The 26611-nt window shown below is 44.9% G+C and overlaps 1 protein-coding gene across 1 annotated transcript in view; it reads right to left on the reverse strand.

Moving 5' to 3' along the window:
• NTN3 (netrin 3) overlaps nt 1-24767 on the reverse strand; it is a 113822-nt gene extending 89055 nt beyond the window's left edge. Inside the window, exon 1 of the mRNA XM_081338444.1 lies at nt 24746-24767. The gene's annotated coding sequence lies outside the window, so the exon portion shown is untranslated. The remainder of the gene's footprint in view (nt 1-24745) is intronic.
• Nucleotides 24768-26611: the final 1844 nt, after the last annotated feature.

Here is a 26611-nt window from a genome sequence, read left to right on the forward strand (position 1 = left end):
CTCCCTCTTTCTCCACGTTCTCTCCCCTTCTTTTATTGCTTTCCCTTCTCCTCCTCATCTCCGTCCTCGTTTTTAACTCCCTCTCCTCTTTTAATTTAATTTTAATTTCTCCTTTAATTTCCTTTCCCCACTTCTCCATTCCATCTTCAAACCATTTCTCTTTTGTAAGTTTCCACTTTTATAACCACAACACAGTACATTATTTCGATCCGTTCTACAAGGAACCAACAATATATACAATATATATTTGGTGATGGGAAGAAGGATTAATGGGGTGGATTAATAGGTTAAGCTCACGACCTTCTATCATTTCTCTATTCTAAACTGCCCTTCCCTAGATTATAAAAAACCTTTTGGGTGTCATTAAACACAAATATATCTAGCCACTAGGAACCACGTGGATGACTCTCTAGCATTCATCATGTATTTCTTTAGATAATGCAGGGGTAGGCAACCTTGGCTCTTTTATGACTCATGGACTTCAACTCCCAGAATTCCTGAGCCAGCCAGACTTCAATTCTGGGAATTGAAGTCCATGAGTCATAAAAGAGCCAAGGTTGCCTAACCCTGGGATAATGCATGCCCTACCTTTCTCATTTAAGATCATCTCTCTTAGATGCTAAAGACATACTTAGCCATACCATCTATTATTGGAAGACAGCTGTTTTAGACTCTGGTAGTGAAACATCAGGAATAAGGACTAAGACATTTTATTGAAAGAGCCACGTTTTGGGGAGTCTGTAGCAAACTTCATAAAAAAAAACCAATAACATCCCTGCATTTTATAAACCTCAACATGGCGATTTAGGAATCCATAGGCAGGCATGGAGAAGACTAGGTGAGCTCAGACACTATAACTGTCTGGCTACTTGAAGTTATTTGAAGATTAAAAATGTTGCTGGCATGAAATTCATTTGCAGCTCCTCCAGAAACCCAGCACAATAAAAACAAGATTTATCGTGCAAGCAGGGCTAACGTATCAACTCACACAACACAAAAGGCGCAACCCTATTCCTGGCTGTAAGCACCTAATTCTAAGACTGTGTTTCTCAAGGTTGGCAACTTTAAGTTGTGGGGACTTCAACTCCCAGAATTCCTCTGCTGGCTGGGGAATTCTGGGTGTTGAAATCCACACATCTTAAAAGTTGCCAGCATGGAGAAATCCTTTTTATAAATGATACAACATTTTGACGGTCTGGTTTCCCCCATCATGTGATCCTGATACAGCATCTCAAACACTGCGACAGAATTGAGCTTAATTGATGGATTAAATTTATATGCTGTCCATCTTGTTTCAAGTGACTCAACTCCCATTTGTAGTCCTTAAACCAACTTATATAACTTGCTAGTGATCTGGAATGGCCTCAGAATGTTCATACGTAGGAAGCAGAACTGAGCTGCTTGCCCTGTAAGCATGCAAAACTTGATAAATTATGATCAAATCAAATCAAATTTATTTAAATACAGTCAACAACCAGCCAGGTTAAGAAAAAAACCAAGTAAAAACTCAAAAACAGTAAACAAATGCACCAAATATGATTCGATTTGATAATTATGAAATGTTACTGGCTGGGGGCAAATAAGAGTTCTTCGGATTATTATAATACTCTTATCATTTTTTGCAACAACTGGACGCATTTAGAACTTCTACATTTGAAAAATGTTCTTTCAAAACAAGAATAGAATAAAACCAATAACCTTTTTTTGGCCTTATTATTTTTGCAGCAAATCTTTCAAGATCCTTTTGATGAGCCATGTCACTAGGCCTCATGGAAAAGACATTTCCTCTGCCGGTCTTGCTATTGATCCTATGTCTTGTAATATAAATAGGCATACCTAATTTTCTTTGTATTTAGGTTAGCCCAACCCTAGGCTGAGTACACCCACTTTTCCACAACGAACTGACCACATCAGTCAGAGGTGGGTCTGGAATTCAGGCATTGTGCCCAGAGTAGAGTTTTTATATTATTTTAACGGTTAAAGAGAGAAGTCCAGAACAAGAAAGTTTAAGTTAAACAGCCTCCATCTGCAGGGAAATTGGCTTCTCTCTCTCCTTAGAGCCTTTTTTTAAAAAAAATAAAAAATAATTTCTACATACTTTCTACACTTTTTAAATCATTACTTTGCTCATGGAGCTGATGGCCTAAATGTTATCTATTGATTTCATCAGTGCTTTTTTTGTAAAAGAGAAAGGTGCCGGAACGCACACATGTCATACAACCCGCCTTGCCTACCCTACAAGATTCCATCCAGAAAAGGTGCCGGAACTCCATTCTGAGCGTTCTATGAGAAAAAAAGCCCTGATCATTTCATTGCATTGTTTAGCACAGGGGTCCCCAACCCCAGGTCCGTGGACCAGTACCACGGCATGCCAGCAACCGGTCCACACAAACAAGCAAAGCCCCATCCGCGGGATGCAGGCAGCACACAAAACCACGCACTCTCCGGTCCACGGAAAAACCTCTCTCCACAGAACCGGTCCCTGGTGCCCAAAAGGTTGGGGACCTCTGGTTTAGCAGAAGAAATTTCATAAGGACTACTGTCTTTTTTTTTTCTTTTGCCGGTTTTGTTTTCTTTCCCCCTAGAGAAGATTTGGATGGTGCAAAGCTAGTTTTCAGAGGCGCAAAAGGCTGGTGTTTTTAAGTGATCAAAAATGTTATAAAGAGAAACAAGTGGCTTAGAGATCCCAATACTAATACAGATAAAGTAAAGTAAGGTTCTACACTTAGGCGAGAAAAACCAAATGCACAGGTAGAGATGGAAACTCATCAAGGAGAGAAACAACCTAGAACTAAGGAGAAATTTCCTGACAGTTGGAACAACTAATCAGTGGAACGACTCGCCTCCAGAAGTTGTGGATGCTCCATCACTGGAGGTTTTTAAGAAAAGATTGGACAACCATTTGAGTTTCCTGCCTGAGCAGGTTGGACTAGAAGACCTCCAAGGTATCTTCCAATTCTGCTATTCTGTTCTGTACAAAAGGGTCCCCAACCCCTGGTCTGTGGCCTAGTACCGGGCCGCGGCATGCCAGCAACCGGTCCACACAAACAAGCAAAGCCCCATCCGCGGGATGCAGGCAGTACACAAAACCACACACTCTCCGGTCCGCGGAAAAATCTCTCTCCACGGAACTGGTCCCTGGTGCCCAAAAGGTTGGGGACCTTTGCTGTACAAGTTCACTTAGTGACATTTTTTTAGAGGTGTAAAAGGGTGGTGTTTTTAAGTGATCAAAAACATTATACAGAGAAACAGCGGCTTAGCGACCACAATACAGATAGTCTTCGACTTGCAACAGTTCATCTTGTGACCGTTCGAAGTTACAACGGGACTGAGAAAAGTGACTGACAATCATTTTCCACACTAACAACCACTGCAGCATCCCCATGATCACAGGATCAAAATTCAGATGCTTGGCAACTGACTCGTATTTATGACGGCTGCAATGTCCTAGCCCGGGGGTAGGCAACCTCGGTTCTTTTATGACTCGTGGACTTCAACTCCCAGAATTCCTGAGCCATCATGGCTCAGCATGGAAACCTCTCCCTTTCCCCTCAGCGTGGCTGGCTGAGGAATTCTGGGAGTTGAAGTCCACGAGTCATGAAAGAGCCAAGGTTGCCTAGCCCTGGCCTAGGCCGCTTTATGACTCGTGGACTTCAACTCCCAGAATTCCTGAGCCGGCATGGCTCAGCTTGGAAACCTCTCCCTTTCCCCTCAGCGTGGCTGGCTGAGGAATTCTGGGAGTTGAAGTCCACGAGTCATGAAAGAGCCAAGGTTGCCTAGCCCTGGCCTAGGCCGCTTTATGACTCGTGGACTTCAACTCCCAGAATTCCTGAGCCGGCATGGCTCAGCTTGGAAACCTCTCCCTTTCCCCTCAGCGTGGCTGGCTGAGGAATTCTGGGAGTTGAAGTCCACGAGTCATGAAAGAGCCAAGGTAGCCTAGCCCTGTCCTAGAGACACTTTTACACCTTCTGGCAAGCAAAGTCAACGGAGAAGCCAGATCCACTTAACAACCATGTTACTAACTTAACAACTGCAGAGTAGCACGTAACAACTGTGGCAAGAAAGGTCATTAAATGGGGCAAGACTCACTTAACAAATGTCTCACTTAGCGACATAAATTTTGGGCTCAGTTGTGGGGCACAAGTCAAGGACTACCTGTAATGAGTTCCATAGCCTTAGATTATTTGAAGACATACTTAAAAAAAACCCCTACCTGTATCATACCATTCCAATCATCTCCCTGATAGCATAAATCCAGAACTACCTTCCCAAATTTGAAAGGGGCAGAGGATATTTAATTTGTTTTCCTGTACGACCTGGGATGTTATCACCCTTTCTTCCTACCCATCTGAAGATTTTTTTTTAATTGAAAAGTTTTACAAAGTTTTAATGAAAAAAACCCCCCTCCCCACCAACCCTCCCCCCTTCACTCTCCCCCCGCACCCCCCCGGACTTCCCAAAGCAGAATACAGGGTATTACATATAGCAATCTTAAGCAAACATATGCTAAATATCTAATACAACGTTAACAAACCTTCCACCCTTTAACTCCCTTATAACAAAACTAAAAGAATTATAATAACACTTCTATAATTATTAAAAATTATTCATATGCTATTTGAAACTTTCTAGTCCCATATTTGTTTTGAATATAATCAATCCATCTTTTCCATTCCCAAATATATTTTTCTTGTGACTGGTCTTTCAAATACGCTGAAACTTTTGCCATTTCAGCTACTCCCATTACTTTTAAGTATCCATTGTTCTACTGTAGGTAAATCTTCTTTCTTCCAATATTGCGCCACCAACAATCTGGCTGCCGTTATTAAATGTAACATTACCGTAATTTAGATAATTTTATAGTAGTTTTTACAATGGGCACAGTTTCGTAATAGATCGGCTTCTTCTTGCATGTTTTGTGCTTGGAAAAAAAATCCACATTTTTTTTCACCTTCTAGCAACAGAGAAATGTATCTTTGCTCTATGGCACAGTTTTTGGTGGGTTTTTTTTTCTCCACCCTGGGAATACCAAATTCAAGCATGACTGGGAAACGCCGAATTTTGCAAGTCAGTCAAGCCACCCAAAAGATTCATTTGGCAGGCAGGCTTCAGACCTGAGGTTGGTTTTTTCAAAACATGGGCGACCCATCATATCCAGAAGAATATGTAACGAGATAACCCAATGATATTTGGGGTGTTTGCTCAAATCAGTCATCGGGCCAAGATGTTTCAAAAAAAAAAAGAGGAGAGAGAGAGAGTTTGTGGTTGCTTATTAATAAAAGATGACAAGCAGGACAATAACAGAATTATAAACAATGCCAGAAACTCAGAGAGATTCCAGATGAGAAGAACCATTTGTTGACCTTTCTCCAGGCTCATAGATCAAGATTATATGTCTTGCAAGAGCGGGATAACAGAGTCGGAAGGACGTCTTCCAGAATCTTCCTTGCACTCTGAAATAGAGGCCCTTAACCCTAGCTCTTCCCTCTCTTCCAGCTGCCAATATTTTTGCCTTATTTGGAATAGATATTGAAGACAGATGAAGAATAAAAGGCGTTCTCAGATTAAAACTGCAGCTGAGCCCAAAACATCTGCTGCAAAGTGAGACATGTGTTAAGTGGGTTTTTAAATGATCTTTCTTGCCACACTTGTTAAACGAATCACTGCAGTCGTTAAGTTAGTAACGCGGTTGTTAAGGGAATCTGGATTCCCCCTTGACTTGGCTTTTCAAAAGGTTGCAAAAGGGGATCACATGACCCCGGGACACTGCAACCGTCATAAATATGAGTCGGTTGCCAGACATCTGAATTTTGACCACATGACCGTGGGATGCCCCAACAGGTATGAGTGCGGAAAAATAGTCATAAATTACTTTTTTCAGTGCTGTTGTAATGCTCACTAAATGAACCATTGTAAGTTGAGGACTATCTGTGTGGGTTGAGAGATAGGTAGGTAGGTAGGTAGGTAGGTAGGTAGGTAGATAGATAGATAGATAGATAGATAGATAGATAGATAGATAGATAGATAGATAGATAGATAGATAGATAGATAGGAAGACAGAGAGACAGACAGGAAGTAAAATAGATAGATAGATAGATAGATAGATAGATAGATAGATAGATAGATAGATAGATAGATAGATAGATAGATAGATAGATAGATAGATAGATAGATAGATAGATAGATAGATAGATAGATAGATAGATAGGAAGGTAGACAGACAGTAAGATAGATAGATAGATAGATAGATAGATAGATAGATAGATAGATAGATAGATAGATAGATAGATAGATAGAGACAGACAGACAGACAGACAGACAGACAGACAGACAGACAGACAGGAAGGAAGACAGACAGACAGACAGACAGACAGACAGACAGACAGGAAGTAAAATAGATAGATAGATAGATAGATAGATAGATAGATAGATAGATAGATAGATAGATAGGAAGGAAGGAAGGAAGGAAGGAAGGAAGGAAGGAAGGAAGGAAGGAAGGAAGGAAGGAAGACACAGACAGGAAGATAGATAGATAGATAGATAGATAGATAGATAGATAGATAGATAGATAGATAGATAGATAGGAAGGAAGGAAGGAAGGAAGGAAGGAAGGAAGGAAGGAAGGAAGGAAAAAATAGAATAGGTTAGAGTTAGAAATAGAACAGAATAGAGCTGGAAGGGACCTTGGAGGTCTTCTAGTCCAACCCCCTGCTCAAGCAGGAAACCCTATACCATTTCAGACAAACGGTTGTCCAGTCTCTTCTTAAAAACCTCCATTGTTGGAGCACCCACCGCTTCTGGAGGCAGGCTGTTCCACTGATTGTTCTTCCTTATTATTTTCCTTCTCACACACAAACAAGCAAGGCGATACAGGTGGCTAAGCGCAGCCCCATAAATTCAGGATAGGAACCCAGGATTTAGCTCCAGATTTGATTTGGGTTCCTGGAGATAGACTCTGCCACCAGTGTAAGAATCTTTAGTGGAGAATTCAGCATTGATTCTGTTTAGAAGCTGCTGTTATAGAAATGGCTCGTTTGTAAAGGTAAAGGTAAAGGTTCCCCCGCACATGCGTGCTAGTCGTTTCCGACTCTAGGGGCCGGTGCTCATCTCCGTTTCAAAGTCATGCGGGCTAGTTTATACTTAAAGTAAAAAGCTGAGGTTTGATGTTACTGTTTTCTCCCCTTTTTCTCCCTTCTTTGCTACACTTCTCCTTTCCCCTTTCTCCCCCTTATTTTTTCTACGATTTGCTTTTCCATTTTTTGTATTTTATATTCTAAATCAGGGGTCTTCAAACTTAACCCTTTTATGACTTGTGGACTTCAACTCCCAGAATTCCTCAGCCAGGCACTCTGGCTGAGGAATTCTGGGAGTTGAAGTCCACAAGTCATAAAAGGGCCAAGTTTGAAGACCCCTGTTCTAAATGAATAAAAACTATAAAACTTGGGGGGGGGAGACGAAGTGATTCCATTTAGAAGCAGATTTGAAATTTGGTGGTCTTGGAACTCTCATTTTTACCTAAGACATGCAGTATGACAACCCCCTCCGTGCAACCTTATCTTTGGGGGTTAATTTATTTAATTGCGGCTTTGTGGAACAACTTTAGGAATTTGTAAGCTCCGAGAGGTCATAACTCTCTCATCTGCAGTTGGAGAAGTTTCGAAAGCTTTATTAAACTCACGAGGTTTGCCAGAATTTTGGCCTTAGGGTAAAGTCGGGAGGCACAAGAGATTGCAATTTTATTGAGGTGGACCCAGGTCAGGTTGGGAAAAATGATTGGAAATTCTGTATACAGTCTGAGTTTTATGGAAGTAAAGAAGGGCATGATGTACACTTGTAGAAATATAAATACTAACTCCTGCTAACCTGTATTAATTTGGGGTTATTGGGGGTTGGGGTTTTTTTTGGGGGGGGGGTCACGGCTGTTTTAGAAGTTCTAAAAGAAATTAGATAGAAAATCTCAGTGCTGCAAAACAAAAAAATCCTGAAAATCACCCTGCATGTGTCTTTTAGTGGTTGCAAATCCCAATGGCAAGATTTCAATTGCGGAGATGCAAGTCATTTAAAGCGGAAATGTCATACCACATTTAAGCCATCCAAATTCATTGGATTGGTTTGAATCTCTCCCAGATTTCAATCTCCACATATCGATTTATCTAATTCCTGTCCGGATTTGTTCTATTATTGAGAACAACCCCAAAATAGTTTTTAGCAATTATCGTTTGAAAGCAGACGGTTGCCTTTAGATCTGATATAAACGACTTGCAACCAATCATTTAGTGACTGTTCAAAGTTACAGCAGGACTGAAAAAAGTGAGTTATTACCGAATCTCACACTTAAAATCGTCACAGCCTCCCCAGGATCACGTGATCACAATCTGGGCACTTGGCAACTGTCCTATGTTTACAATGGTTGCGGTGTCCCAGAATCACGTGGTTGTGATGTTCCCAGGTGGAGTCTGACAAGCTAAGTCAATGGTGGAAGCCAGATTACTTAAAAACTGCAGTGATTCACTTAACAGTCAGGGCACAAAGGTTGCAAAACTTGGGTGTGATCCCCTTAACAATTACCTTGTTTAACAATAGAAATTCTGCTTCCAATTACAGCTGTAAGTCAAGGACTTACCTGTAACACACCAATGTCAGACAAAACATCCTCTCTGCCTACTCAGATTCCCCGAACCAACTTGTTCGGACCAAAGAAGCCGCTTGGATGAGCAACAAAATGTCTCACACCAGCAAGAAGATAAGTCCAGTTGCCACGACCGGATGTTTGAGAATCTTCATCAACACTGAACATCACAGTTTTTCACACCAAGCTTTAAATGAGGCTGATTTGAAATGAGGATACAAGGAATAGCAACTGTCGCAGCCATGCCCTTTGCACTGTTTGCACACTTAACCACACACAATATAGTGGCCACTACATACAGTGATCGATACCAAAACATTGCAACAAACAAGGACATACAGTACATTCAATTTTGCAGCTACTAAGATTGTTGGCCGAGCAGGTACAAAGATAGCCAGGGAAATGATTGAAGGCTGGGAAACAGTCCCCTTGTCATGCAACGGGAGTGCTGATTTACCACCAGCTTATCAGGTACTTAGGAGCTGAGGGCTTGGCAGCACAAGGAAACAACAGCCAATAGCCAGCTATCAACACACCAATCAACCAATAGGAAGCCACACCTAATCAGGCACCATATAAATATGAAACATAGAGCAAGTCCATAGCACTCATTCTGGCAGAGAGAAGTTCCTTGTGGATGGGCTCCAGCACAAGCCGAAAGCTTGGAAGACTAAACCTCTGGTCCTGGTGTCCAACCCAGATTGGATCCTGCAGTACCAAAACAGGAGCCAATTTACAGGGGGTCCATTGCAAGACAAATACTTTCCCCTTTCTTTCTTTTCTGAAATCCTATTTTGATCTGGCTACTTTCCTCTTGAGCCCAATGCCAGCTATGAGACATCTCGGCCTTCATTCAATAAGCAGGATGCGCCAAGAACAGAATTTAGCTTTGAATGTGGATAAATCAGTCCATGTGTCACTGGGGTAAACATGCATAAAACTGACCAATAACTAAAGATAAAATGGTAGAATCAAATGGGCAAGGAGAAATTGGCTCAGATTGGTCAAATGTCCGTAGTGGGATGCTTGCCTGGCACAAAGACTTCCTAGATCGGAGTCCTTCAGAGAAATAGGTCTTGGGCAACTGCAAAACATACCTCAGTCCAAACATTGTAGAGCTGTCGCCAGTCTGAATAGACAGTGTTATGCCAAATGTGGATGGCATTTGCACGCAATGGCACCAAAATGAGACGCAAACTAATAGCAGACATATAAGTTCTGTTGCCGCAGCGGAGAACAATAGGAGGTTGAGTATGTTGTAGGAACATCGAGAAGGGATTAGCTGACCTAGTTAACTAGCTTTAAGTGGGTCAAATTTATCCCCAGGCAGGCCCAGGCTTGCAGAGAATTCAACAAGTTTCATTCGAATCATTGGAAGTTCAGATCTTGGTCAGTTGTCCATTTGAGCTGTCCTGGTCCTCCAAGAAAAGAGCTGGAGAGATAGAGCAGCTGAAAGGACAAGAATCTCCATTGGACTGTGGTCATAGTATTGCATTTTGGGAACTCGGCAACCAACCCATAGTTATGGCTGTTTGCAGGGTCTCACAATGACAAGACTGTGATTTTTGACTTTTGTTCACTTGCTTCCACTTTCCGGCAACAAAGGCCTTTGCTGTCAGGCATGACAGCCCAGGTCTACATGTGAAGGTCCAATTAAACCAATCTATTGCTACATAGCCTATACATAGGAATCTTCGCAGCTAACGGTTGGCACCTGCTACGAATTAGACAAACCTTTATGGAATTCAAGGGGGTTTGAGATTTAGTCTGCTTGTGGCTATGTAGGGATTCTAAGCAGATCCCCCTTTTGACTCCGCCCCAGGATTCTGCCACTCCTTTGCCTACAATTGCAGTCAATAGGTTTGCTTTATGATTGCATCCTTTCCTTAAGGGCTTCCACAAAATAAGTCATAAAAATTTGGCACAGTCATGAGATGACTCTCTTAATGACTGGCTTGACTTCTGGTCTTAATTATATCATAAATCAAGGATTATCTGTATTCTAAAGCTCAAAGCTCTGCACCAAGAACTATTGTTTCCTGAAATAGGTACATTTAATTAGCACGATCTGTGTCGCTCAAGTGACAAAGCTGGATCTACTGGTACAGGGTTGTTCACAGCACCTACCAGTATTCTATGCACAGTGGCTTTGACCTGCCTGCTTATGCACAATTCACGCTGTTCCTTGAACTGTGGCAACAACCTCGATCTTTGTGCATTTCCTAAGGGTGTAATCAATCTGCTGCAGTATCACTCAGAACTCTGCCTGTGGGTTGCAGACCCTGAGTGGAATTAACCACAGGTCCTTCCTCTTCCGAAGAACCAGTTTGGTGTGGTGGTTAATGCATCATGCTAAAAACCGGGAGATAGTGAGTAGTAAGACTGAGGCAAAAAGCTAGCTAGATGACCTTGGACCAGTCACTTTCTCTCAGCCCCCAAAAGCAGCCAATAGCAAACCACTTCTGAGAATCTTCCCAAGGGAACTGCAGAGACTTGTCGTGGCAGTTGGCTAGGAATCAACCCCGACTTGAAGGCACGCAAACACACACCCCTATTGTCCTACAGAGCAAGAGGAAAATTAACATTTCACAGAGTGACGGGTCGAGAAGACAGCCCTTCTAATTTCCAAACGCAAGCTGTCTCTGCTGAGGTGAATCCAGTGATGGATCCCATTTCTTCTCCCATTTCTGGAGAAGCTGTTGGCTGAGTCACAACGCGCGTTCTTTGGCTCCCTGTTTCTGCAACAGGATGGCTCAGGCACGCCTCATCCCACGCAAAGCGCAATAGCTGTCATGAATCCGAGGGCTCATCTGAGTCAAGCTTGGCTCACTGCTTTCCTAGGCCAAAATCCACCCCCATAAATGGCACCCGGAGATATGACTTATCTGCGCTCCGCGATGGTTCATCCTCCTTCGGTGCTTGCATTGATTGCCCTGGTGCCTTGCGTCATCCTGCGGCACCCGGGATGAGCAAAGCTTGGTTGAAGGGGAGAGACGCAGAATGGTTTTACTCAAGGTTAGCAAAGGGAATTAGGACTCAGCTTGCCCTTGCTCATTGTCCAAGGACTTGGCCTATTTAGCCCATGAGGGCTGGAGAATTCTGGAAACGAGAGGTCCTTGGTGCTTTCTGAGCTTGGTGGCTTTCTTGCAGACGTTTCATTACCAAACTAGGTGGCATCATCAGTGCTAGAAGGGAGTAAGGTTTGCAAAGAGGAGGAAGGAGAGAAAGAGGAGGAGGAGGAGAACTGTGGGGTCCTTGGTGCTTTCTGAGCTTGGTGGCTTTCTTGCAGATGTCTCATTACCAAACTAGATAACATCATCAGTGCTAGAAGAGAGTGGGGTTGGCTTTCTGTTTATAAATTACACTACCACCAACACTGGTAGGGAAAGCCAATGTATGTAAACAGAAAGCCAACCCTACTCCCTTCTAGCACTGATGAGGTTACCTAGTTTGGTAACGAAAGGTCTGCAATAAGCCCACCATGCTTAGAGAGCACCACAGTTCAACCCTGAGCTACAAATATTCCCTTCTAATTACAGGCATTCAAGTCCCTGCCTCTTAAAGTTGAGAAACAGTGGTCTAATCCCTGCTTTAAAAGTTCTATTTATGGCCCGTTCTAATAAATCAACGTCAGGGACGCGGTGGCCCAGTGGGTTAGGACGCTGAGCTTATCGATCAGAAGGTCGGCAGTTTGGCGGGTTGAATCCCGAGTGCCGCGTAGCAGAGTGAGCGCCTGTTACTTGTCCCAGCTTCTGCCAACCTAGCAGTTCAAAAGCACGTAAAAATGCAAGTAGAAAATAGGGACCACTCCGGTGGGAAGGTAACAGCGTTCCGTGCGCCTTTGGCGTCTAGTCATGCCGGCCACATGACCACGGAGACGTCCTCGGACAAGCACTGGCTCTTCGGCTTTGAAACGGAGATGAGCACCGGCCCCTAGAGTTGGAAACGACTAGCACACATGTGCGGGGGAACCTTTACCTTTACCTAATACCTTTACTTATTGAGCCTTGGTGGAGCAGTGGGCTAATGCCTCCTTAAGTAACACCAGCTGCCTGCAATTAGTGCAGGTTTGCATCCCACCAGGCTCAAGGTTGACTCAGCCTTCCATCCTTCCGAGGTAGGTAAAATGAGGACCCAGATTGTTGGGGGCAATAAGCTGACTTTGTAATAATGCCGCTTGGGGTGTGTATGTGTGAAAACCCTAATAAGCAGGCATATACATAGAATGAAGGCTACTGCTAAGCTTGTAAGCCGCCCTGAGTCTTCGGAGAAGGGCGGGATATAAATGGAATTAAAATAAAATAAATAAATAAATAAAAATCAACCCATCACGGAACCCAAACATTTCATCCCAAATATTGTTCTCTGTGGGTGGGGTGCGGGTGGGGGGTGTTGTACTACAACTCCGGTAGACCCTGGTCTTCCCAGAAGACAGCCAGTTTGATCAGCAGCTGCAAGATGCTAAGTTCTGGTCCTGCCTAAAGCATGAACGCCAGTGAGTGTGTGCAAGTCACTTTATTGCAACCCAAGAGCCAATTTGATCTGAAACAGGGGTCTCCAACATTGACACTTTTAAGACCCGGGGACTTCAAGTCCCAGCATCCCCCAGGCAGCCATGCTGACCGGAGAATTCTGGGAGTTGAAGTCGACAATACTTAAACTTGCCAAGGTTGGTCACCCCTGCTCTAGAGATTAAGGTGGTAGACTAGAAGCAGAGACATCGGAGTTCTAGTCCTGCCTTGGGCGTGAAGCCTGGTGGGTGACTTTGGCCCAGTTCTTCTGACTCAACCCTAGAACAGTCAAACCACTTCTGAAAAACAAGAATTTTTGCAAGGGCTTTTTATTGTTGTTATGGTTGGTCACACACACACAGTCGCCCAGATGTTTGGACTGAATTGGATGTAGAAATCAAGACACCAAAGAAGACGTCAAGAAGACTGTTAGTTCTACCTCAGGCATCAAAAGCCAGCTGAATGACTTTGGGCCAGTCCCTCTCTCTCAGCCTTAAGAAGAACAAGGCAAGGGCCGACTACTTCTGAAATAAAAATACAGTCCAAATTGCATAGACTTGTTCCTGCAAGCTTCTGAAGTCAGAATTGACTTGCTGGACCATGACAACCACAATAACCCAACAAAGATTTTTCTCCAAATCAGGCTCCTTTTGGAGGATGTCATTCTTCCAATCCTGAGGTCCTCAATCCACTGTCAAAGATAAGACGTCCAGGCACAGTGGCCAGGAGAGATGGGTCTGCAAAGAAACCCAGAGAGCAAAAGCAGAGAAGATCAGAACAGAATAATGGATGTGGAAGGGACCTTGGAGGTCTTCTAGTCCAACCCCCTGCTCAAGCAAGAGACAGGCCTGTACCATTTCAGACAAATGGCTGTCCGCTCTCTTCTTGAAAAGCTCCAGTGATGGAGCACCCACAACTTCTGAATGCAAACTGTTCCACTGGTTAGTTGTTCTCACTGTCAGGAAATTTCCCCTTAGTTCTAGATTGCTTCTCTCCTTGATTAGTTTCCATCCGTTGCTTCTTGTCCTGCCTTCAGGTGTTATGGAGAATAGCTTGACTCCCTCTTCTTTGTGGCAACCCCTGAGTTATTGGGACACTGCTATCGTGTCACTCTTAGTCCTTCTTTTCATTAAACAGATCAAGGAGCAAATGTCCCTGCCCCTTCATTCTCTACAATCCCGCAGACAAGGTCCTCTTGGACCTGAGATATATCTTTCCAAACATTCAGTGCCAGAATTAAGCTAGTGTGCAGAACGAGCAAACATGGGGATGGAGCACAGGGGAAAGAAAGCAGTTTTCTGCGATGCACCAGCCACAAGCCTTTTGCTATGCTTAATAGCATCCAGCTCGCTGCTTTGCAAGTCTTTAATCCCAGCCCTAGTCATCCTAAACCCCTTCACACATTCCTGTTGCATTGTTTGGCTGCCTCACATGTTCTTGAAAAGGGCTCTGGACTATGCAAAGAGCTTTATTATCCCTGCTCCCAATCCCACATGGGACGGCTGTGTGTGTGGGTTTGTGTTGAGCACAGCTTCTGTTGTTCCTGTTTCGCTCCATCCCAGCTTGGAAGGATGCCATCTGCTTTCTCCAAAGAGGCCGTCACCCATGTCGGGAATTGAGGAAGCAGTTTGATGGAAAACACGGGACCTCTAGCTCTTTTAAAACACCGGGATGCGTCTTTATTTTATTTTATACGTAGGCTGATCCCAGCAGATTTCGCCTCGGCCTGAAATGCAACTGGGTTGTTTTTTTTTCCCCCATTTGGCCCGAACACCCACCAAGAATGCAACAGGGAGCCACAGAGAGCTCACAAAGCAAGCTTAGATGTTCGCAAACTTGAAAGAGATTTAGCTGGAATTGCAAAGCTGGCAAATTCGTTGCCCAGTGCCAAGTTCAACCTGTACACCAATCCCAATTGTCTGACTTAAAAACTGGGCAAGGCAGGCCGGGAGGAGACACAGAACAGAGAGAATGCAGTTTAGGTTTTGCTCACATGGATGTGCTAATATTCATACTTCATCAACGGTTAGCAGCTTTTTAAAGATAGGCCTTACAACAGGGGTCTTCGAACTTGGTCCGTTGATGTCTTGTGGACTTCAACTCCCAGAATTCCTCAGCCAGGCCTGGCTGAGGAATTCTGGGAGTTGAAGTCGACAAGTCATCAACAGGCCAAGTTCAAAGACCCCTGCCTTACAGCCTTTTCTTTAGCAACCGTTTGAAGTTACAATAGCACCAAAAAAAAGTGATTTATGACTGGTCTTCACACTTTATTTATGTGTAACCCTAACTCAAGCAGGCAACCGTATTCAATACACCTTCCTCCTCTTATTTTCCTCACAAAATAAGGTGGGTTGGGATTTGAGAGAAGGCCTGGGCCAAAGTCACCCAGCTGGCTTTCATGCCTAAGGCAGGACTACAACTCACAGTCTCCAGCTTTCCAGCCTAGTGCCCTAACCACTAGATCAAACCTATGACCATTGCATCATCCCTAAGGCCACATGATTAAAATTTGGTTGTTTGGCAACCAGCATATATTCCCAATGATTGCAGGTGTCCCGTGTGTGTGTGTGTATGTGTGTGTATGTGTGTTTTAGAGAGAGAGAGAGAGATGATCCCCCCCCCCTCTGTGATCTTCCCACCTGAGTTCCATCAAGCAAATAGTGTCAGCTGGATTTGCTTAACAACCATAGGATTCACTTAACCGCAGCAAAACAAAAATCATAAAGTCGTAAAAATCAGGTGAAACTCGCTCAGTAACAGAAATTCTGGTCCCAGTTGTAAGTGGAGGCATATCTGTACTCTCTTATATTTATTAAATTTATTAAACTTAAACTTATAAACTTAAAGAACGCAAATATGTAGGATCTGCCTACTTGCTCAAGATTTTGATGAGGTCCTTTTTTTAAAAAAAAAAATGTTAGAATTATTGGGACACCTAAAAGAAACGGTCCCATATTTTTTTTTGAGAGAGAGAGAGAAAGAGAGAAAAAAAACAGCTGGCATATTATCAAGAAGTCTGCCTTTTATATCAAACGCTATCCCAAAAGAGGATGGAATAAATTGCAGGAGGAGGACAGTCTATGGATGGAATTGACGTCAATTTGTCTCTTTCCTTCTTATCAAGGATTTCATGTTTTCTGCTTCTTCGTCAGCATTGTTTTCCTGCTGGCTGATACGGCCAATGACTCATCCCTAAAATGTTCTGGGTACTAGAAGAGCAGGCGGTGCAAGGAAGAATATCCGGATTTATGAACTGGGGCACTTCTTAAAAAGAAATTGCCAGACAGGAGAGAGACAGAGACAGAGAGAGAGACAGAGACAGAGACAGAGACAGAGACAGAGACAGAGACAGAGAGAGAGAGAGAGAGAGAGACGAGAGAGAGAGAGAGAGAGAGAGAGAGAGAGAGAGAGAGAGAGAGAGAGAGAGAGAGAGAGAGAGAGAGAGAGAGAGAGAGAGAGAGAGAGAGAGAGAGAGAGAGAGAGAGAGAGAGAGAGATCTTTTAAGCCAAACTTTCCAGGGATCAGGACTCTTAGTGTCTGCACAAATGTTGGTTAAAAAAAAAATCATCCCAAAACCGTTTTAAGCCAGCAGGAGAAGTTTGCAATGTCTTGCACTTATTTCCCGGTTGCTGAGTTGCCAGCAATTGGGAGGGTGGGGGAAGGAGTTCAGCTGCACCCTCTCTGTCCTAAACCTTCAGAATGTTTAATGAATTGCTCCTAAAGATAAATCTCCCCAATTTCCACTTGTTAATTCCCAAGTAAAAGAAAAATCCTGCTCAGAACAAGCTCAGCTTCTGGTGACTTCAATGGCAGGCCTGTGACATTTCCTGGCCTGGATGCACAAGGGGTTGCCATCACGAAAAACACTATTCCACCCACCCGCTCCAATAACTCCCTTTAGTCTGTAACCCTGGATTTCCTTGTAGTCTCCTATCCAGATCGGACTTTGAGTAGCTCTTTTAAGACTGGTGCAGGGCTGCCACTTGCACTAGGGCAGGGGTAGGCAACCTTGGCTCTTTGATGACTCGTGGACTTCAACTCCCAGAATTCCTCAGCCAGCATGGCTCAGCTTGGAAGCCTCTCTCTTTCCCCTCAGCGTGGCTGGCTGAGGAATTCTGGGAGTTGAAGTCCACGAGTCATAAAAAGAGCCAAGGTTGCCTACCCCTGGTAGAGGTGGTACCTGGCTCAATAGTAGCAACTGTGAGAGGGATCTTGGAGTCCTAGTGAACAATCACTTATGACTCGTGGACTTCAACTCCCAGAATTCCTCAGCCAGCATGGCTCAGCATGGAAACCTCTCTCTTTCTCCTCAGCGTGGCTGGCTGAGGAATTCTGGGAGTTGAAGTCCACGAGTCATAAAAGAGCCAAGGTTGCCTACCCCTGCACTAAGGAAAGGACAGGGGATTCTTGAATACCGGGTAGAGGTATTTGCTTCAATCAAAGCTCCATCTAGGGAAAGACCCCTTCAAGCTCTATAACCCCCCTCCCCGCTTTCCTCTTACTGCACCTCTGAACGATGACTCAAAATACAGTCACGGAAGACTCATTTTTTTTAAAAAAAGGAGTACCATCACAAGCTTAGCAGAGATTTGGATTGAGAAGCTTGGCATAACTAAAAAGCAGATGCGAAAACTGAATCCGCATACGAGCAAAGAGGCCTTCTCTAATTTCTCAGCTATCTAGACCCTGCTATCTAGCTCAAATAAATCTGGTACAGGTAGTTCAGAAAGTGAGCCAAGCTGCATGTTGGGATAAAAGATGCTTTTGGAAGAAAGGTAGGCCCATTTTTTTAACTGCTCAGTTTCAAATGCTTATCAACAATTTCAGCTTCAAGAGAAGTACTGGATTGCAAGGAACAACTGATCAGTCTAGATAACTACTGTCAACTGCATGGATTCAACTAGTGTTTAGCCATAATTGGGAGAGGGAGGAAGGAGGAAGGAAGAGGAGGAGGAGGAGCAGGAGGATTTGTAAAACATTATTTTTTGCTCAGCCCTTAGGGAAAATAACGGGTCCCACAACTTTGGAGGAGAAATAGCCTCTCTCCAGAATCCAAAGGATGGCCAGTTTGTGCCGAGAGAGCCAAGGACAGAACAAAAGAAGTCATTCAATGGATGAAGGATGCCCATAAGAGGCCAGCCAAGAAGAAGAAAGACAAGAATCTAGTCCAGAGAGGTCCTTCAAGTCCCACGTTATATGACAGCAAACCCATCCTAGTTATTCACATCTCACACATTTTCTGCAGGACGTCGAAATGATGTACGCAGAGGTTTCCACTCGTCCTATTCTCTCCACAACAACCTAGCATGGTGGACTGGGCTGAGACCCAAAGACCGGCTTAAAGTCTTCTGTGGTCCAGTGAAGATTTGAACGTGAGATTATCTAGTCCAGGGGTCTTCAAACTTGTCAATTTTAAGACTTGTGGACTTCAACTCCCAGAATTCCTGGCTGGCTGAGGAATTCTGGGAGTTGAAGTCCACAAGTCTTAAAGTTGACAAGTCTGAAGACCCCTGCTCTAGCCCAACATCTTTACTATCCTACATTAAACTATCAATTGGATTCTAAGGCATTCATGCCAATCTCAATGGGTCACTTGACCCACCTAATGGGGAAAAGATGACTCTACTACAGTATTAGGCAAAAAAAGAACGTTCCCCTAGGTCAGGGGTAGGCAACCTCGGCTCTTTTATGACTCGTGGTCTTCAATTCCCAGAATTCCTCAGCCAGCATGGCTCAGCATGGAAACCTCTCTCTTTCTCCTCAGCGTGGCTGGCTGAGGAATTCTGGGAGTTGAAGTCCACGAGTCATAAAAGAGCCGAGGTTGCCTACCCCTGACCTAGGTGGCAGGTGCTAGAAAAAGCAGTGTAAGATATTCAAGGAGACTTCTAGGTGGCTTGTCAAAAATTAATGTCCTCTCACCAATGTTGCACATGGAAGGGGAAGGATGACCTTTGGGTATCGGCCTGGCCGGGGGTGGTCAAAACAATCAAGATGGCACCCACCATGGTTTCTTTCCAATCTCTCCCCCAAGAAGAGATTGGGAAAAAACCAAAGTTTTGTGGATCTGAACGCCCAAAGAAGCAAAAATGGATGAAGCTAAAGAAGCATATATTTAATCCTTTTTTAACTTTTGTAACTTTGTATTTTTTATGCTTGCCCTGTTCACCGCCCTGAGTCCTTCGGGAGAAGGGCGGTATATAAATAAAATTAATAATAATAATAATAATTAATAAGCAGAGCTTACAACCAAGAGTGCCACTTTCCTGCAGGATAGGGCTGCCCCTCTGAGTGGACCCCGGAGAGCAGTGGGTGGAGCAATCGTGCAGTGTGGGTGGAGCTATAAGACCCACCTGGATGGGGCCAGGTTTTTCTGCTCGAGTCCCAAGGATGGTGTTGGAGGAGACAGACAGATTTCATTTTTTTAAAAAAAAAATTGTGCAAAGGCTGTTTAAAAGCAGACGCTGCGTTGTTTAAAGTGACTCACTTCTGATTTTCAGCAAAGATACCCTTGAAATTTGGTGACATCTTTTGAGGAGGCCTCAGGAGCTGGGGAGGGAGGAATAGCTGTTGGAGGCTTAATCATGCTCCATTTCACTCTCACGGAATACAGATCATCCTAAACTAACAAACAGTTCATTTAGGGACTGTTCGAAGTTACGACGGCATTGGAAAAAGTGACCGAGGCTAAACATAATGTCCTTAGAAATCATCAATGTGTTGTTTTGAATGTTGATAGGAAACCAAAACTTTTTTTTTTAAAAAAAGCAATAACGGGACATTGATCGAAGACAAGGATATTAAGTGCAAATGGGGTGAAGATATCCATTGGTTAGAAACGGAAATGATTGATAAATGAAATGTTTTTATTTACTTGATAATAATAAGAAATGTATTTGCCCGATATGGGAAGACAAGTAATAGCGGAAAAAGAGAGGAAATTCTTGATGTTGTAATATTAAGGTAAAGGTAAAGGTTCCCCCGCACATGCGTGCTAGTCATTTCCGACTCTAGGGGCCGGTGCTCATCTCCGTTTCATAGCCGAAGAGCCAGCGTTTGTCCGAGGATGTCTCCGTGGTCATGTGGCCGGCATGACTAGACGCCAAAGGCGCACGGAACACTGTTACCTTCCCACCATAGTGGTCCCTATTTTTCTACTTGCATATTTACTTGCTTTCGAACTGCTAGGTTGGCAGAAGCTGGGACAAGGAACAGGCGCTCACTCTGTTACGCGGCACTCGGGATTCGACCCGCCAAACTGCCAACCTTCTGATCGACAAGCTCAGCGTCCTAACCAACTGAGCCACCACGTCCCTCTGTTGTAATATTAGACTTACACTAAAGAGTTATGTATGTCACTGAATTATTGATTGACCCAGACAACACGTTGCTTTTCAAATATTTGACTGTAAAATGAGAAAATCAATAAATAACAACAACAACAGCAACAATAATAATAATGTCACCTAGCACTGTTTGCAGCACCCCCCCTGGTCATGTGATCAAAATTCAGATGATTGGCAGACGACTAATATTTATGACGGCTGCAGTGATCACCATTGGCAAACTTCTGACAAGCAAAGTCAATGGGGAAGACAGATCCACCTAACAACTTTGTTGCTAATTTAACAACTGCGGTGATTGGCCTGACGACTGCGGCAAGAACGGTCATAAAACGGGGGCAAAACTCACTTAACGACTGTCTCATTTAGCAACATAAATGTTGGGGCTCAATTGTGGTCGTACCGTCAAGGACTAACTGTAGATATTCCTTTCCAATCCAGAAGGATCCCAGCCCATTTTGAGGTTCTGGCACCGCAACTGACTTGCCAACTTCTTTGCACATATCAGAATTTGGGGAAAAAGGAAAAAAAAGAACAAACCCCCCCCCCCCAAAAGGGCTGCTTTGCAATTGAGACAAACAGCCGGCAGCCGTTGCTGTGAGACGGATGGAATTAAGGTTTGGAAATGAGCATGAAGTGCAGGATTTGAAATATTAAACGGAAAGGTGATGCAAAACGAAGTTTTAAGGGGTGCAGCCTGTTCTGAAACCGGCACAATCCCTCCAGCAGAGTTTGCATTTGGCATGCTCTAAAATAGTCTTCTGCAATTTTGCCTCCCACACACACACACACACACACACACACACACACACACACCAGACCTATCGGACTTCCTAATTCACAACTAGCCTAGAATGGCTGGGTTATCATGGGAGTTGGACGTCCCACAGGGCTGAAGGACACCAAGCAAAGGAAAGCTGTTCTAAAAGAGGTGGGCTCTTTTAGGATCAAATAAATAAGGTCAACTTATTTTGGAAAATAAGGTCAACTTATTTTATTTTTATTTTTTTTGCAAAAGCCCAGAAGGCAAGACAAGAAACAATGGATGGAAACTCACAGTGCTTTTTTTTTGGTAAAAGAAAAAAGGTGCCGGAACTCACACATGTCATACAACCCACCTTGCCTACCCTACAAGGTTCTATCCAAAAAAGGTGCCGGAACTCCGTTCTCAGCGTTCTATGAGAAAAAAAGCCCTGGAAACTCATCAAGGAGAGAAGCAACCTGGAAGTAAGGAGAAACTTCCTGACCGTTAGAACAATTAACCAGTGGAACAACCTGCCTCCAGAAGCGGTGAACGCTCCAACGCTGGAGGTTTTTTTAAGAAGAGACCGGACGGCCATTTATCTGAAATGGGATAGGGTTTCCTGCCTGAGCAGGGGGGCTGGACTAGAAGACCTCCAAGGTCCCTTCCAACTCTATTATTCTATGTTCTATTTCATTCCTACCTCGCATCTTGCAAAGATCGGTAAGAACTCTGAGAGGTCTGCAGTCTTGTTTGGTTTTTTTTCTTTTTCTTTGGCGAGATGAAAGGCTGGAAGAATGAAGAAGGCAGATTCCTGCCAGTTAGAAAGCTCCAGACCATCAGCATTGGAAGCCATTGAAAAGGGGCATCGCTTTGAAGTGGAATGACCTCATCCATGAGACCTTAATGCTCACCACTGCACATGCATTCACACCTCCGGGCACATTGGCAGAGAACTGTATCTACCTGCCCACTTCAACAGGTAATCTGGATAGAAGAGACAGATGCCCGTTAGCAGCAAATCCCGGGTTTTGTCCCCTCCGTCCCCTCTATGAAATTAATTGGTCTAGGAAAACGAATGCCTTCTGGTTTAACATTTCTATTTCAGCCTGGGTCTTAATGCATTTTCCTTCAGGACTGACCTTCTTTCTTGAAAACGTTTCTTAACACATTCTGGAAAAGTGAGAGAGGGGCTGTTTAAAGAAAAACAACAACAACTAGACACACTTAAAACGACAACAACAAGGACAACAACTCTGTGCCTCTGAATTCCAGGAAAAGAACTGGAAAAAAGTGAAATGGCCAAAGAGTTGAGCAATAGAGAGAAGAGAAAGAAGTCTCCTCATCCGGTAGCTTCTGATCAAGAGAGGTCCCGAAAAACAGGAACCGTGTTCCAAATATGAAGACTTGACTTCTACAGCTGGAGACAGTGGTTCCTCAGCCTGGTAGGGTCCAGATGTGTCAAGAGGAAAAAAAAAACCTGTGAGGCAGCCTGGCCACTAGAGTAAAGCCTAGGAGTTGGCAACTCAATATTTTGGAAGTCTAGCGACTTGGAGCACCATCCTTGGTGTTGACCCAGATGATCCAGATGCTCTATGGCCAAGTCTTTCTCCAACAAGAGGAAAGAGGGTTGAGCCGTGGGTGAGAAACCCTTGCCAAGCCCAAGAAGAAGGATCTTCTAGTGTTGACCTTGTTGTCCTACTGAGAAAGTAGAGATGGGTCTTGTCAAAGGCAAGGGGGCATCCCCTGGCCCAGCTCCCATCAGGGAGATGTTTGCGTTTGATCACTTGGGACAGAGGCCTTCCTTCCAGATGTGCCCAGCCAGAGAGACATCTCTTTCAAAAGCATCTGGGATCTCGGAGAGAAATGCCACACATGTGGCCAGCGACGCAGCGTGCGACAGGGCGAGCTCACATATGCACACCATCTGCAAAATCTCTGCTTGAGATGCTTATAAAATTCTCCCCCCACCCCACCCCGCCCCACACAACTTTTAAACATTTCTCGTTGAGAGCCGGGACGTGATTCTCTATTGAGCCATAAACGTATCGTTTCCTCTTTTTTTTATAACCCATTATAATCTTTGGCATTTCGTTTCAGAACCACACCGAGCGGTTGCCACCATTTGACACAGCGTAGCCCAACACACCGTCCTGCGTTTCCAGCCGGGCATAAAATAAAACTCCTTCCAAGCCATCCATCAATCATGTTGGAAGACAAAGTGCTTAAACTGCCAATTTGCTCTTTGATACAGTTCCCCCCCCCCACCTCCACAAGAACCCTCTGAGGGGGCCCTAAAAACTAGCACAGGCTGTATCCTATAGAAAGTGGTTTTTTAAAAAAAAGAAAAGTTTTTTTTTAAAAAAACAACCTTGTATTTAACCTCCCAGACGAAGCAGTGAACAGATTAAATGGGGGAAAGAAAGGAATCGAAAGAAATAAAGAGAGTTTTAAGAAAAGGATGGAAAGAGAATGACCCTTCCCTTAAATGCTTTTTTCCCCTTTAGCTGACAAAAGTCACTTGACCAGTGTAATAATTAGAAAGTATTTCAGGTCCTTGGGAAGGAGTGGATAACTGGATCAAAATGTCAAATCTAGTCTAAATAAACCTCTGGCTGGCGGTGTGTGATCAGCCCTCCTCCACACAGCCACCTTCCACTTTCCTATAAACAGCAATAATAATTAGTAATAACAAGGGGGGGGGAGGATTTTCCATTCTTCTACAAACAGGAAGGATAGGTGGTTTTCCCATTATTATTTTTTTACAAACCGGAGAACAAAAAAAAAAGGTTCTTCCACTCTGCAGTCGTAAGTAAGATCTTTCCACTTGTCCGTGAGCAAGAACAACCCGCCAGTAAGGGGAGCTTCCACCTCCTATAAACCAGAATAGCAATATTCTCTTCCACTGATCTACAAGCAAGGAGCCAACACGTAACAATAGCTAGATTTTGCTTTTTTATAAGAAGCAATCCGGACAAAAAGGGGAGTTCCCCCCAACACACACACACACACTTGCCTACAACCCGGGCTTAAAACTGTGTCAAATGAAGTTTGGGAAGTGGGGGGGGGGTCGGCTGGGGAGGGGGGCGCGCACAGAGGGAACCCTTTGCGAAGGACCGAGTTTCCCCAGAAAAAGACAGAGAGAGAGAGAGAGAGAGAGAGAGAGAGAGAGAGAGAGAGAGAGAGAAAGAGAGAGAGAGAGAGAAAGAGAGAGAGAGAAAGAGAGAGAGAGAGAGAGAAAGAGAGAGAGAGAGAAAGAGAGAGAGAGAAAGAGAGAGAGAAAGAGAGAGAGAGAAAGAGAGAGAGAGAGAGAAAGAGAGAGAGAGAGAGAAAGAAAGAGAGAGAGAGAGAGAGAGAAAGAGAAAGAGAGAGAGAGAGAAAGAGAAAGAGAGAGAGAGAAAGAGAGAGAGAGAGAGAGAAAGAAAGAGAGAAAGAGAGAGAAAGAGAAAGAGAGATGGAGAGAGAGAGAGAGAAAGACAGACAGACAGACAAGACACAGACACAGACACGCGTTCCCACTTACTGAGAAAGAAGAGCGCAGGTAGGAAGATCGCCCGCAAGAGACACGTCAGATTCTGCCCGAGCCGAAGCGAGTTCAGAGGGTTATTATTATTTTTTTAGCACTCCGGGTAGCCCGCAACTGCTCGTAGGTACGCCAGGCTTGCAAAACCGGGCAAGGAGGAGGAGAAAAAGAGGAGGCGGGGGGGGGGAAACTCTCCTCTCCCAGCCCGAGCCGAGAAAGACACGCCGAAACATCTGCAGCTGCTGCTGCTGCTGCTGCGAATGCGGAACGGGACGCCCCCGTCTCTTCTTTGCTCCCTGGCACGGTTGGCCGAGGTTTCCCCAATCTCTCTCTGCCCCCCCCCCAATGGCTCAGCGTGAAGAACTGGGAGGAACCGAGCCGAGAGGAAAAGGAGGAGGAAAGGGGGGGGGAGAGAGAGAGAAACCGGAGAGAGAGAGAGAGAGATGCAACAGAGGGGAAACAGCCCCAGCGGTCTTGCTTTTAAGAAAAGGGTTTTTTGGGGGGGGGCTTGGACTTTGGGGGGGGGAGAGGGAAAGTTCAATAGATCCAAGGGCTAAAAAGACGGGAGAGAGAGAGAGAGAGAGAGAGAGAGAGAGAGAGAGAGAGAGAGATGCAACAGAGGGGAAACAGCCCCAGCGGTCTTGCTTTTAAGAAAAGGGTTTTTTTGGGGGGGGCTTGGACTTTGGGGGGGGAGAGGGAAAGTTCAATAGATCCAAGGGCTAAAAAGACGAGAGAGAGAGAGAGAGAGAGAGAGAGAGAGAGAGAGAGAGAGAGAGAGAGAGAGAGAGAGAGAGGAAACAGCCCCAGCGGGCTTGCTTTTAAAAAAAGGGTTTGGGGGGGGCGCCTTGGACTTTGGGGGGGGAGAGGGAAAGTTCAATAGATCCAAGGGCTAAAAAGACGGGAGAGAGAGAGAGAGAGAGAGGGGGGGGGAAACAGCCCCAGCGGGCTTGCTTTTAAGAAAAGGGTTTTTTTGGGGGGGCTTGGACTTTGGGAGGGGGGGGAGAGGGGAAAGTTCAATAGATCCAAGGGTTAAAAAGACGGGGAGAGAGAGAGAGAGAGAGAGAGAGAGAGAGAGAGAGAGAGAGAGAGAGAGAGAGAGAGAGAGAGAGAGAGGTATTGGGGTGGGTGGGTGGGGGGAAATAGAGAACGTCAATTCCCCGCGGAAAATGAGAAGCAGATTTCGAGAGACGTTTAATTCGCCCCCCCCCCGCGCACCCGGCCGGGCAGGGCTGTGGGGTCGCGGCGTTTGCGCGTGGAGGGCAGAACAGCCTTCAGCCCCTCCGCTGGGCGACCTGCTTCTTTTTCTTTTTCTCTCCCCCCCCCCCAACCGACCCCGACAATCACTCTCTTTTTTCCTGGCTTGGGGAGGTTTTTTTTTTCTTCCAAAGGGGAGGGGTCCTTAGGTTGTCTCTCACCTCCCCACTCTCTCTCTCTCTCTCCCCCCCCCCACCAACCCAACAAAGACAAGCCCGGAAAGGACCAGGAAAAGCGGAGGGGGGGGGCGCGGAGAGAAAGGAGAAGAGGAGGGGGAAAAAGAGAGACGAAGTTTAGAAAGTCTGGATCCCAAACCGAGCGGGCTTAACTGGGAGTTGGGCCGGGGGGGGGGGGGCGGCGAAAGAAGGAAGGTGGAAATAGAAGAAAGTGGGTTTCGGGGCCGGTGGGGGTGGGGGTGGGGGGAAAGGAATGGGTTTTGTCCCGCTTTGGGGCCGAACCTCCGAGTTTCTGGAAAGGCAGAAAGTGTGTGTGTGGGGGGGGGGGGAGGCAGGAAACTTGCATTATTAGTTCTTTCTCGCGCTCTCTCCCTCTTCTCTCCCCCCCCCGTCCTTCCCCCCCCCCTCCCCGCAGCTTCACAGGCCATTGGGTTGC

Source organism: Vipera berus, assembly GCF_964194415.1.
Source record: "Vipera berus genome assembly, chromosome: 13".
Taxonomy (NCBI): domain Eukaryota; kingdom Metazoa; phylum Chordata; class Lepidosauria; order Squamata; family Viperidae; genus Vipera; species Vipera berus.